The sequence below is a fragment of the Papio anubis genome, chromosome 6 (genome assembly GCF_008728515.1).
Source record: "Papio anubis isolate 15944 chromosome 6, Panubis1.0, whole genome shotgun sequence".
Classification (NCBI taxonomy): Eukaryota; Metazoa; Chordata; class Mammalia; order Primates; family Cercopithecidae; genus Papio; species Papio anubis.
In genome coordinates, this window is record NC_044981.1 from 112,347,919 (window position 1) to 112,359,137 (window position 11,219).

Consider the following 11,219-nt stretch of genomic DNA (forward strand, 5'->3'; position numbering starts at 1 on the left):
CAGGCCTGTCTCCACTGTACTTGTCAGAAACACTCTGCTACGTCAGCCTCTGTGGCTCTGTCTCAGGCAAGTTAGCTTTGGTGGTTTCACCAGCACATTCAGACATTGAGCATCAAGGAGTGGTCCCTCATGTGGGGCCGTCTGTTTCTGGAGCTAGTTGTGCGATTACAGGAATGACTGACTCCCATTCTCACCCCTTCCCCAATGCAATGGAGACTTCACGGCTTCAGCCTTTTAGTGTCAAGGTTCTGGTATCTTGAGACTCTGGTTTTGCACCAGTTTCAGTGATTTTGCACCCATTTCTCAGCACGTTGTTTCTACTTCTAGTATTGATGAAGCAAATATTTCACAAGGCACTTCAAAGTCTCAGCCTCCCCACTGAGGGAGGTGGTGGCTGTAAAAGGCATGGAGGTCCGTGCTGACCTGGAGATGGGTGGGTGCCTCTGAGTCTTCATGGCAGATGGAGTGCATCTGTGCGATGGGTGCTCTGTCCTGGAGAGTTGCTGAAAGGGGGAAGAAAGGAGGCTGGGGGTGGAGTAGGGAAGGGAAGCGTGTCTCAGGGCAGTTCCAAGGGTCCAGGTGCACCCGAAGCAGGAAACCAAGGCAGCTCTCTGCTGAGCATCTGATCAAACCATGGTGATCTCACTTTAAACCAACAATTGTTATTTCTACCATACACAGTCACACTCTATAACTGCCAAAAATGTAGAACTGAAACCACAAAACAATGGATTTGCAAAGAACCAATAAAATCAAACTTTTTGTGCCATGTATATTAGTTACTTATTGCTACACAGTAAATTACCCCAAAACATAGTGGCTTAAAATAGATATAAACATTTGTTATCTTGTACAGATTCTATAGATCAGGAATTTGGGAGCAGCTTGACTGGGCCGATCCAGCTTTGGGTCTTTCATGAATTACCATCAAGATGTCAGCTACAGGCCAAGTCTGGCGGCTCACGCTTACAGTCACAGCACTTTAGGGGGCCAAGGTGGGAGGATGGCTTGAGGCCAGGAGTTCAAGACCAGTCTGGCCTAACACAGTGAGAACTCGTCTCTTAAAAAAAAAAAAAAAAAATCTGTAATGGCTTCAATATCTGAAGGCTTGACTGGTGCTTGAGAGCCGGCTTCAGAAGACTTCACTGGCATGGCGGGCAAGCAGGTGCTGGCTGTGGGCATCAATCCCCTGCCACACCGACCTTGCCATAGGGTTGCTTCAGAGCCTCACGACCTGGAGGCTGCCTTCCCCCAGAGCAAGTGATCAGTACAGCAAGCAGAAGCCACGAGGCCTTTTATAATCCAGCCCTAGATTGAGAAGAGGCTGGGAGGGTACACTGGAATTAGAACATGAGGGTTTGTTAAAGTACGAATTTATTTTAAAACAATGAAAACCACATTGCCAGAGTTCACATTCCAGCTCTGCACACTTAGCAGTTGTGTGAACTTGAGCAACTGGGTCACTTCTGTTGTTGACACAGGACTGGTTCCCCTATTTAGTGTGGGAGGGGATGACACAAAGGCACAAGACCAGGAGGTGAGGATTGCTGGAGGCCATCCTGGAGGAGGGTTGCCAATCCAGGGAAAATGAATGCTACCTAAGATCACAATTAACACATATGTGTTCTTGGGGAAAATGATCAACTGATATTTTCAGAACATCCAATTTTGTTAAAGTTTCAAATCCTTCCTCCTGCATTTGAACCATATGTACTTTAGCAGAAGTGACTGAACGCCACTTTTCTTTCTGTCTTCTGCCCATTTCTGCAACCAAAGCTCCATGGAATGCTCGAAGGTGAGATTTGCAGGAATAAAAGGAGGCAGGAACTCCATCCTTTCCTTTCGACTCACTGGAACATACATTACCACATGTTTGAAAACACCACCAGGATAAAAAGACTGCTCTTAATTAATAGATCAAGACTAAGAAATAATTGAAATTCAGTGAAACTCAGTTCTAATATAAAGACTAAAGGAGCAATTTGCTAACATGACAGATAAAGAGTGGTAGCATCAAACTCAGAGAAGTGACAGCAGATACAGGGACGAGTTTAAAAAAGTTCTGATATTAACAAAGTCACTTTCATTTAGTGTGACTGGGGCCCATGTAAGAGGAGATAACATTATCTTCCCTCAAGTAGCAAGGCATTCAAGGAAACTTTCAATTAAATGCAGACAGTATTTGTAGCACAATGATTATGTGCAATGCACTGTGCTGGTTATACTTGCAGAGGAAATCTACACACAAAGAAGCATGGTCCCAGTGCTCAGGGTGCTTAGCTCTCTGGGCAAGAGCTAGACAGATGCACAAATAAAAGGAGCCTGAGTGCCCACAGGGAAGCACAGGCAAGGCATTATGGGAGAGCTGAATGAAGATGACCTCAAGGATGGCTTCCCAGAAGAGTTGGCAACTGAGTGAGGCATTGCAGGATGCACAGAACGTGGATGGATAGGGCTAAGGAAGACAGGGGATGGGAAGCAGAGCAATTCTAATAGAAGATCTTAGCAATGAGACAGAGGTAGGCAAATGTTGGCTTCATTTGAAGACACAATCCAGACTCTAACTAGAGTGAAGGGTTAGAAGTGGACAGAGGTAGAGGGTTGTTCTTGATGGGAGAAGAGGCTGAGAGGGTACACTGGAATTAGTACACGAGGGTTTGTTAAAGTATGAATTTATTCTAAAACAATGAAAACCACATTGCCAGCGTTCACATTCCAGCTCTGCACACTTAGCAGTTGTGTGAACTTGAGTAAGTTAATTAAACTCCCATGCCCCAATGTCTTCATTTGAAAAAGGGAATGATAATAGTACCTACTTCATAAGATTATGAGATTAAATGACTTCATCATAGAAAGCACTAGAACAGTGCCCGGGACACTATTCCATCCTTGTCATCATCATCGTTGTCATCATTTGTTTAGGGAGATAACCATGACAGTTCTGTGAATGGAAAGTAGGGACGGGTCTGTGGAATGTTGCAAAAATAGAATGGCAAGGACTAATTATTAAAATCAGTGCATGGCCCCACCTAACCAGCAGGAAGGCAGGGCTTTCAGAGGGAATCACGTGGGTATTCAGTGAGCAGTAAGTGCCTCTGCCACAGATGAATGTGTTGGGCAGGAAATAACATCTGGTTCTAGATGTATTAGTCAGCTAGGGCTGCCATAGCAAAATACTACAAACTGGGTGGCTTAAACAACAGCAGTTAATTATTTTTATTTTTATTTTATTTATTTATTTATTTATTTATTTATTTATTTTGAGACAGTCTCGCTGTGTCTCCAGGTTGGAGTGCAGTGGTGCGATCTTGGCTCACTGCAACCTCCACCTCCTGGATTCAAGTGATTCTCCTGCCTCAGCCTCCTGAGTAGCTGGGACTACAGTCACATGCCACCACACCCAGCTAATTTTTGTATTTTTAGTAGAGATGGGGTTTCACCATGTTGGCCAGGATGGTCTCCATCTCTTGACCTTGTGATCCACCTGCCTCAGCCTCCCAAAGTACTAGGAATACAGGCGTGAGCCATCGCACCAGGCCAGCAATTAATTTCTGACAGTTCTGGAGACTGGAAGTTCAGGGGCCACATATGGGCAGGTTTGATTTCTTCTGAGGCCTCTCCTTGCTTTGCAGATGGCCACCTTCTCACTGTGTCCTCACGTGGTCTTCCGTCTTCGCAAGGGCACATCCCTGGCGTCTCTGTGTGTCCAAGTTTCCTGTTCTTAAAAGACGCCAGTCAGACTGAGTCAGGCCCCACCCTAATGGCCTCATTTTAATTTAACCATCTCTTTAAAGATCCTTTCTCCAATACAGTCACATTCTAAGGTATTAAAGGTTAGGGCTCCAACATACACATTTGGGGAGTGGGGGAAGGGACACAATTCAGCCCCTAAAGGGTGTGTTGAGTTTGACCTAACCAAAGAAATCATCTAACACTTGCCTTAAGAATAAATCCAGCCAGGTGCAGTGGCTCATGCCTGAAATTCCAGAAATTTGGGAGGCTGAGACAGGAGGATTGCTTCAGCCCAGGAGTTCAAGACCAGCCTAGGCAACATAAGGAGACCCTGCCACTATTAAAAATAGTGGTAATAAATAAATATAAAGAAAAGAATACATTCCATTTGTTAGATATTGCAAAGTTTTACCCTAAGTAAAATGAGTCCACCCAAACTAAGGAGCAATGATTATAAGTGTGATTTCTGTTTAGTTTTTGACAGAACCAACAAATTAAATTTCCTAAACATGAAATAAAAGGAAAATTTTCTTTGTAGACAGAAAGAAAAGTCTGACATCTGAAATATGCAAATGTGTTAACAAAGAATGAAACTCACAGCCATGAAATAAGTAATGGATTTAACCTGGCATTCGTTAAGGACATTGAGGCTACCAGGTTGATCCTATTACAATAAAATTAATCTCAGTGTCATACAGTAAATGCTGACAACAGGCAGCATGTCCATGATTTTGTTTACAGGATTCACTAATTAGAATTCTATGTTTTGCCATGGCTCAATCTGCATATGCTGCCAAAAATTGGAAGAACAATTTAAAATTCAATCATACAAAGTAAGCAAAAAGCAAACAGATATGTCTGAGTTTTCCTCTCTTCAATCAACGTGTTTTAGCATCCAGAAAAAAAAAATAGCCAGTAAGTAGAATTATAAGAAAATGTGCCTGAAGAACTTTCAGTGAAACTTCAATCTAGTAAAATGTTTTCTCACCATAGGACTTTTTGAAAAGTAGACAATAGGACACACTGTGAGCTGCAGTTCCAAAATAGAATATGAGCCTGGCTTCCCCCTTAGATGGTTTTCCACAATGGGCTCTCAAGGATGCTGTAGGATCTTCTTCCTTTTTTATTTTTTTCGAGACAGGTTCTCACTCTGTCACCCAGACTCCCAAATAGCTGGGACCACAGGTGTATGCTACCACGCCAGGCTAATTTTTATTTTTTGTGGAAATGGGGGTCTTGCCATGTTGCCTCAGCAGGTCTCGAACTCCTGGGCACAAGCAGTCTACCTGCCTCAGCCTCCTAAAGTGCTGGGATTACAGGCATGAGCCACTGCACCTGGCCGGCAAAAGCTTCTCTAGCCACCTATCTATCTGCACTATACAATTAAGCAATTGGTTATTTAACCATGTATTTGTGATTCATATATATCCCCACCCTCTCACTTTAAGGGGAATTTACCTTACACATTTTACATCTTCCACAATGCTTCTCATGAGGTGGGACATGGCTGCCCCATGGGAAATCCTTATTACTACATTAGGGAATAATTTAACATGTTATAAAATACAAGGCTAGTCTAGGTCAGTAGCTTTCAAGCCTTCACACGCTACTTTCCACCCATCACTCAATTAAATTTTCCCTCCCCTCCTCAGGGAGTGTGGTCAAAATCATCTCCCCCAACCTCCACCTGCTCCTTAAACAGCAAGGGAGACAGGAAATCAAGGCCAGGCTAAGGTGCAGGGAGGCCCTGCTGAATGAACCTGTCTTCTTGGCGTGCACCTTCCTATAGTATTTGTGGAGGTATCCTGTGTTGTAGATCCAATGTCAACCCCAGCCACCAGCAAATACATACATAATCGACTTTTGAAAAACATGGGATTGAACTGCACTGGTCCACTTATACACAGCCTTTTCTCTCCTCTGCCACCCCTGAGTCAACGAAACCAATCCCTTCTCTTCCTCCTTCTCAGCATACTTAACATGAAGACAATGAAGAAGACCTTTATGATGATCCAATTCCACTTAATGAAGACTAAATACATTTTCTCCTCCTTATGATTTTTAATAACATTTTTTCTCTAGCTTACTTTATTGTAGAACTACAGAATATAACACATATACAAAATATGTGTTAATCCACTTTATCTTATCGTCAAGGCTTCTGGTCAATAGACTAATATTAGTTAAGTTTTTGAGGAGTCAACAGTTACGTGCACATTATCAACTATGCTGTGGGTTGGCACCCCTAGCCAAGGGTCAACTCTATACAGTAACAACTGCAGCATGTCATAAATGCTTGTTTAGGGGGGATCAAGAACAGCACTGAATGTCCAAGAACCCACCTACTAGAGGGATGTAAGTGGATAAACCATGTACAGGAAGGAGGAACAGAAATCACATCACATTCACTGATGAACTTGGAGAACAAACAAAAGCCAATTCTGGTAACTGTTATAAAAAACTTTACGTCCACCTAAATGACATCTTTATCTTGTTGGTTGAGAATCACTAGATCATGTGACTCCTCACATCATCCCTTGTCACTGGGCAGTCAGGGAAGTCTTCCCAGGGATTGGTGGAGGACAGGACTGGAGGCAGGGAGACCAGTTGAAAGGCCATTTGTGGCTCAACCCAGGCAAGAGGAGACAAGGGCCTAGAACTAAACACCACAGGGACCAGAACATAGTAACGGACAAAGATAGCAAGGAGGTAGAACTGATGGGATCCCACAGCTAGCTGGATGTGGGGAGGGGCATGAAGGCGAGAAGAGAGCAGGCAGGAATGGCTCCCTCCTAGTGTTCTGACCCTGTGGGTTCCATTCATAATACTGAGAAGGCAAGAGGGAAAGACTGTTGATTTCTGTCTTGGACAGGTTTTATTGGAAATTCCTCTTAGAAGATTCTTAAAGATAAAGTAAGTGGAGTGAGGCTGAGTGGAAATTTAGAGCTGGGAATCCTACAGATAGTGTTTAAAGCCAGGCATGGATTGGCTCTCTTGGGCTGGGTGGGGGACATTTGTGCCTTGCAATAATCCATTCTTGGCATTCAAAAGTGAGCCCTGTTGGGAACTCTTCACATGACTGAAAACTTGTATTCTTTTTTTCCCATTCAAGCAAATATATTAAGACATCTTGGCCAGGCGTGGTGGCTCACGCCTGTAATCCCAGCACTTTGGGAGGCCGAGGTGGGCGGATTACGAGGTCAGGAGATCGAGACCACCCTGGCTAACATAGTGAAACCCCATCTCTACTAAAAATACAAAAAAATTAGCTGGGTGTGGTGGCAGGCGCCTGTAGTCCCAGCTACTCGGGAGGCTGAGGCAGGAGAATGGCCTGAACCCGGGAGGCAGAGCTTGCAGTGAGCTGAGATAGTGCCGCTGCACTCCAGCCTGGGCATCAGAGCGAAACTCCATCTCAAAAAAAAAAAAAAAAAAAAAAACAAGCAGACATCTTACACTATCACTCTATTACACCATCACACTATCACTTAAACTATCACTACTAAGAAAAACAAAAACCAAGACTGAAGCAGATGTCTAAAATTTCTCATTCTCACTCTTGCTGGCCAAAATATTGTCCCAAGGAATAACTGTGTCACCATCTGGATTAGGTTCTCACCATTCTCCTGCCTCAGCCTCCCAAGTAGCTTAGACTACAGGTGCCCGCCACCATGCCCAGCTAATTTTTTTGTATTTTTAGTAGAGATGGGGTTTCACTGTGTTAGCCAGGATGGTCTCAATCTCCTGACCTCGTGATCCACCCACCTTGGCCTCCCAAAGTGCTGGGATTACAGGTGTAAGTCACCATGCCCAGCTTGGATTGGACATCTTTTATCTGCCACTTTGGGTTTTTTGTTTGTTTGTTTGTTTTTGTTCGTTTTTGAGACAGAGTCTCGTTCTGTTGCCCAAGTTGGAGTGCAGTGGCATGATCTTGGCTCACTGCAAACCTCTGCTTCCCAGGTTCAGGCAAGTCTCAGCCTCCTGAGTAGCTGGGATGACAGGCATGCACCACCACACCTGGCTAATTTTTGTATTTTTAGTAAAGACAGAGTTTTGCCATGTTGGCCAAGCTAATCTCGAATTCCCGGCCTCAGGTGATTTGCCTTTCTTGGCCTCCCAAAGGGCTGGGATTACAGATATGAGCCACAGCGCCCGGCCTTATTCACCACTTTGGATCCTCTCAGCCTCCTCTATCTGTTATTTCAGCCTCCATAGGGAGGCTACAAAGGAAAAGTCTCTAGTAGGCCAATTCAAAGATTTACCTGCATTGGGGACATTTTATAGAAAAAGAAGACATCTATTGTTAGACTACCAAAAAAAAAAAAATGTTTGGTTAAACAAAGGTCACTAAATTTCTTCACTGATACTCAACTGAGTCAGCTAGTTGCAGATAATTGGTTTTTTGAGTAAGTCTTAATCTGATTAAAGTGTATCAGAAAATTGCTTAAGTGTTTTCTCAGGAATGATCATTTCTTTCCAGAAAGTGATTATACATTTATATCACACTACAGATTTGGGACAATCTTCCCTTTATAGTTGCAACTGAAAAACATATGCTTGCATATGAAACAGAAGTCATAAGAAATAATACCTACCTTGGCCAGGCACGGTGGCTCATGCCTGTAATCCCAGCACTTTGGGAGGCCGAGGTGGGCAGATCACAAGGTCAGGAGGTCGAGACCATCCAGGCTAACACGGTGAAACCCCGTCTCTACTAAAAAAATACAAAAGAAAAATTAGCTGGGTGTGGTGGTGGGCGCCTGTAGTCCCAGCTACTTGGGAGGCTGAGGCAAGAGAATGGCGTGAACCCAGGAGGCAGAGCTTGCAGTGAGCCAAGATCATGCCACTGCACTCCAGCCTGGGTGACAGAGCAAGACTGAGTCTCAAAATAAAATAAAATAAATAATATCTACCTTTGCTAAGTCCAAGGAGTTTGACTTTTTCTCTTATTTTCTATTTCCTAATTATTATTATTTTACTTAGAATACACTAATGATCCCCAAACTGCAGTTTGAAAAAAACATCCTGCTGCGGACTATTGTGTTTGTGTCCCATAGGTAAAAATAATGCCTAAGACTGCACTTTATAATATCATTTACTTTTAAGAATAATGTCATTTGAAATTAACATTATCCCTTAAGTTTGGAGGTTTTAATTTAAATGTTTGATGTTTCTCATTATGTGTCAAAGTCATGTTTTCTACGAAACACATCTGAAGTTTTATAAAGATAAATTTTTAAAGAAAGGAAAGTTCATAGCCACTTTATTTTTAGCAGCTGAAAAACAGGAATAGCCCAAAAGTGCATCTACAGTGGAATGGCTAGGACAGGTAGTAGAACTGTGATAGAGTCACACAAAGGAATACCCCTTGCCATTTTACAAAAGAACAAACCACTGATACACACAACCAGATGACTCTCACAGTTATTATGAGAACAAAAGAAGCTGAACACGAATGAGAACACACTGCATGATGCTATTTTTATGGAGTTAAAGAACAGGCAGACCAGGCGCAGTGGCTCCCGCCTGTAATCCTAGCACTTTGGGAGGCCGAAACGGGCGGATCTCCTGAGGTCGGGAGTTCAAGACCAGCCTGACTAACATGCAGAAACCCTGTCTCTACTAAAAATAAAAAATTAGCCAGGCATGGTGGCACATGCCTGTTTAATTCCAGCTACTCGGGAGGCTAAGGCAGGAGAATCCCTTGAACCCGGGAGGCAGAGGTTGTAGTAAGCTGAGATTGCACCATTGCACTCCAGCCTGGGCAACGAGGGCAAAACTCCACCTCAAAAAAACAAAACAAAAGAAAACAAAAACAAAAAGAACAGGCAAAAACAAATCAACGGTGGGAGAAGGCAGAGTAGCGGTTACCTCTGAAGGGGAAGGCTATTAGCTATGATGGGTCAGGAAGGAGCCTTCTGGGTGCTGGAAATATTGATTTTTCTTTTTTCAGCTTTATTAAGGTTTACTGAACAAATAAAAGTTATATATATTCTGGTGAACAACATGATGCTTTGCAATATGTATATGCAATAAAGTAATTAAATCAAGCTGATTGACACAACCATAACCTCACTGACTTATCTTTTTTTTATGGAGAGAACATTTAAGATCTACTTTTAGCAATTTTCTGGGATATAATACACTATTTTTAACTACAGTCACCATGCTATACAGTAGATCTCCAGAACTTATTCCTCCTGTCTGACTGAAACTTTGACCAGTATCTCTCCATATCCTCTTTCTACAGACCCTGATAACCTCTCTGTTTTCATGAGTTCAACTATTTTAGATTCTACATATAAGTGAGATTATGCAGTATTTGTCTTTCGGTGCTAGGCTTATTTCACTTAGCATAATGTTCTCCTGGCTCATGCATGTCACTGCAAATGACAGGATTACTTCCTTTTTTTAAGGGTGAATAATATTCATTAGATATGTGCATCTATATATACGTATGACATTTTCTTTACCCATTTGTCTGCTGATTGCACACATGGGCTATTGCAAATAATGCTGCAATGAACATGAGAGTGCAAATATCTCTTCCACGTAGTGATTTCATTTCCTTTGTATCTATATGTAGAAGAGAAATTACTGGATCATATACCTGTTCTATTTTTAAATTTTTGAGGAACCTCCATACTGTTTTCCATAATGACTGCACTAATTTACCAACAGTGTACAAGTGTTTTCTGTTCTCCACATCTTTGCTGCCACTTGTTATTAAAAGAGTCTTTTTGATTATAGCCATTCTGGGAAGTGTGAAGCGATATCTCATTGTGGTTTTGATTTGCATTTCCCTGATAACTAGTGATGCTGAACATTTTTCCTTAAAATTATTGCCTCTGGCCGGGCGCGGTGGCTCACACCTGTATTCCCAGCACTTTGGGAGGCCGAGGCGGGTGGATCACGAGGTCAGGAGATCGAGACCATCCTGGCTAACACAGTGAAACCCCGTCTTCACTAAAAATACAAAAAATTAGCTGGGCGTGGTGGCGGTCGCCTGTAGTCCCAGCTACTCAGGAGGCTGAGGTAGGAGAATGGCATGAATCTGGGAGGCAGAGTTTGCAGTGAGCCGAGATCACACCACTGTGCTCCAGCCTGGGCAACACAGTGAGACTCCATCTCAAAAAAAAACAAAAAACAAAAAAACAAACAAAAAAAACAACTATTGCCTCTATATGTTTTCTTTGGAGAAATGTCTATTCAGGTCCTTTGCCCATTTTTAAATTGAGTTGTTTTCTTACTATTGAGTTGTTTGAGTTTCTTATATATTTTCTGTATTAACTCTTTATCAAATGTATGGCTTGCAGGTTCCACAGGTTGTCTTTTCACTGTATTAAATTGTTTATTTTGTTGTGCAGAAGATTTCTAGTTTCATACAATCCCATTTTTTGCTTTTGTTGCCTGTGCTTTTGGTTCATAATGCAAAAATTGTTTGCAAAGACCAATGTTGGGAAGACTTCCCCCTATGTTTTCTTCTAGTA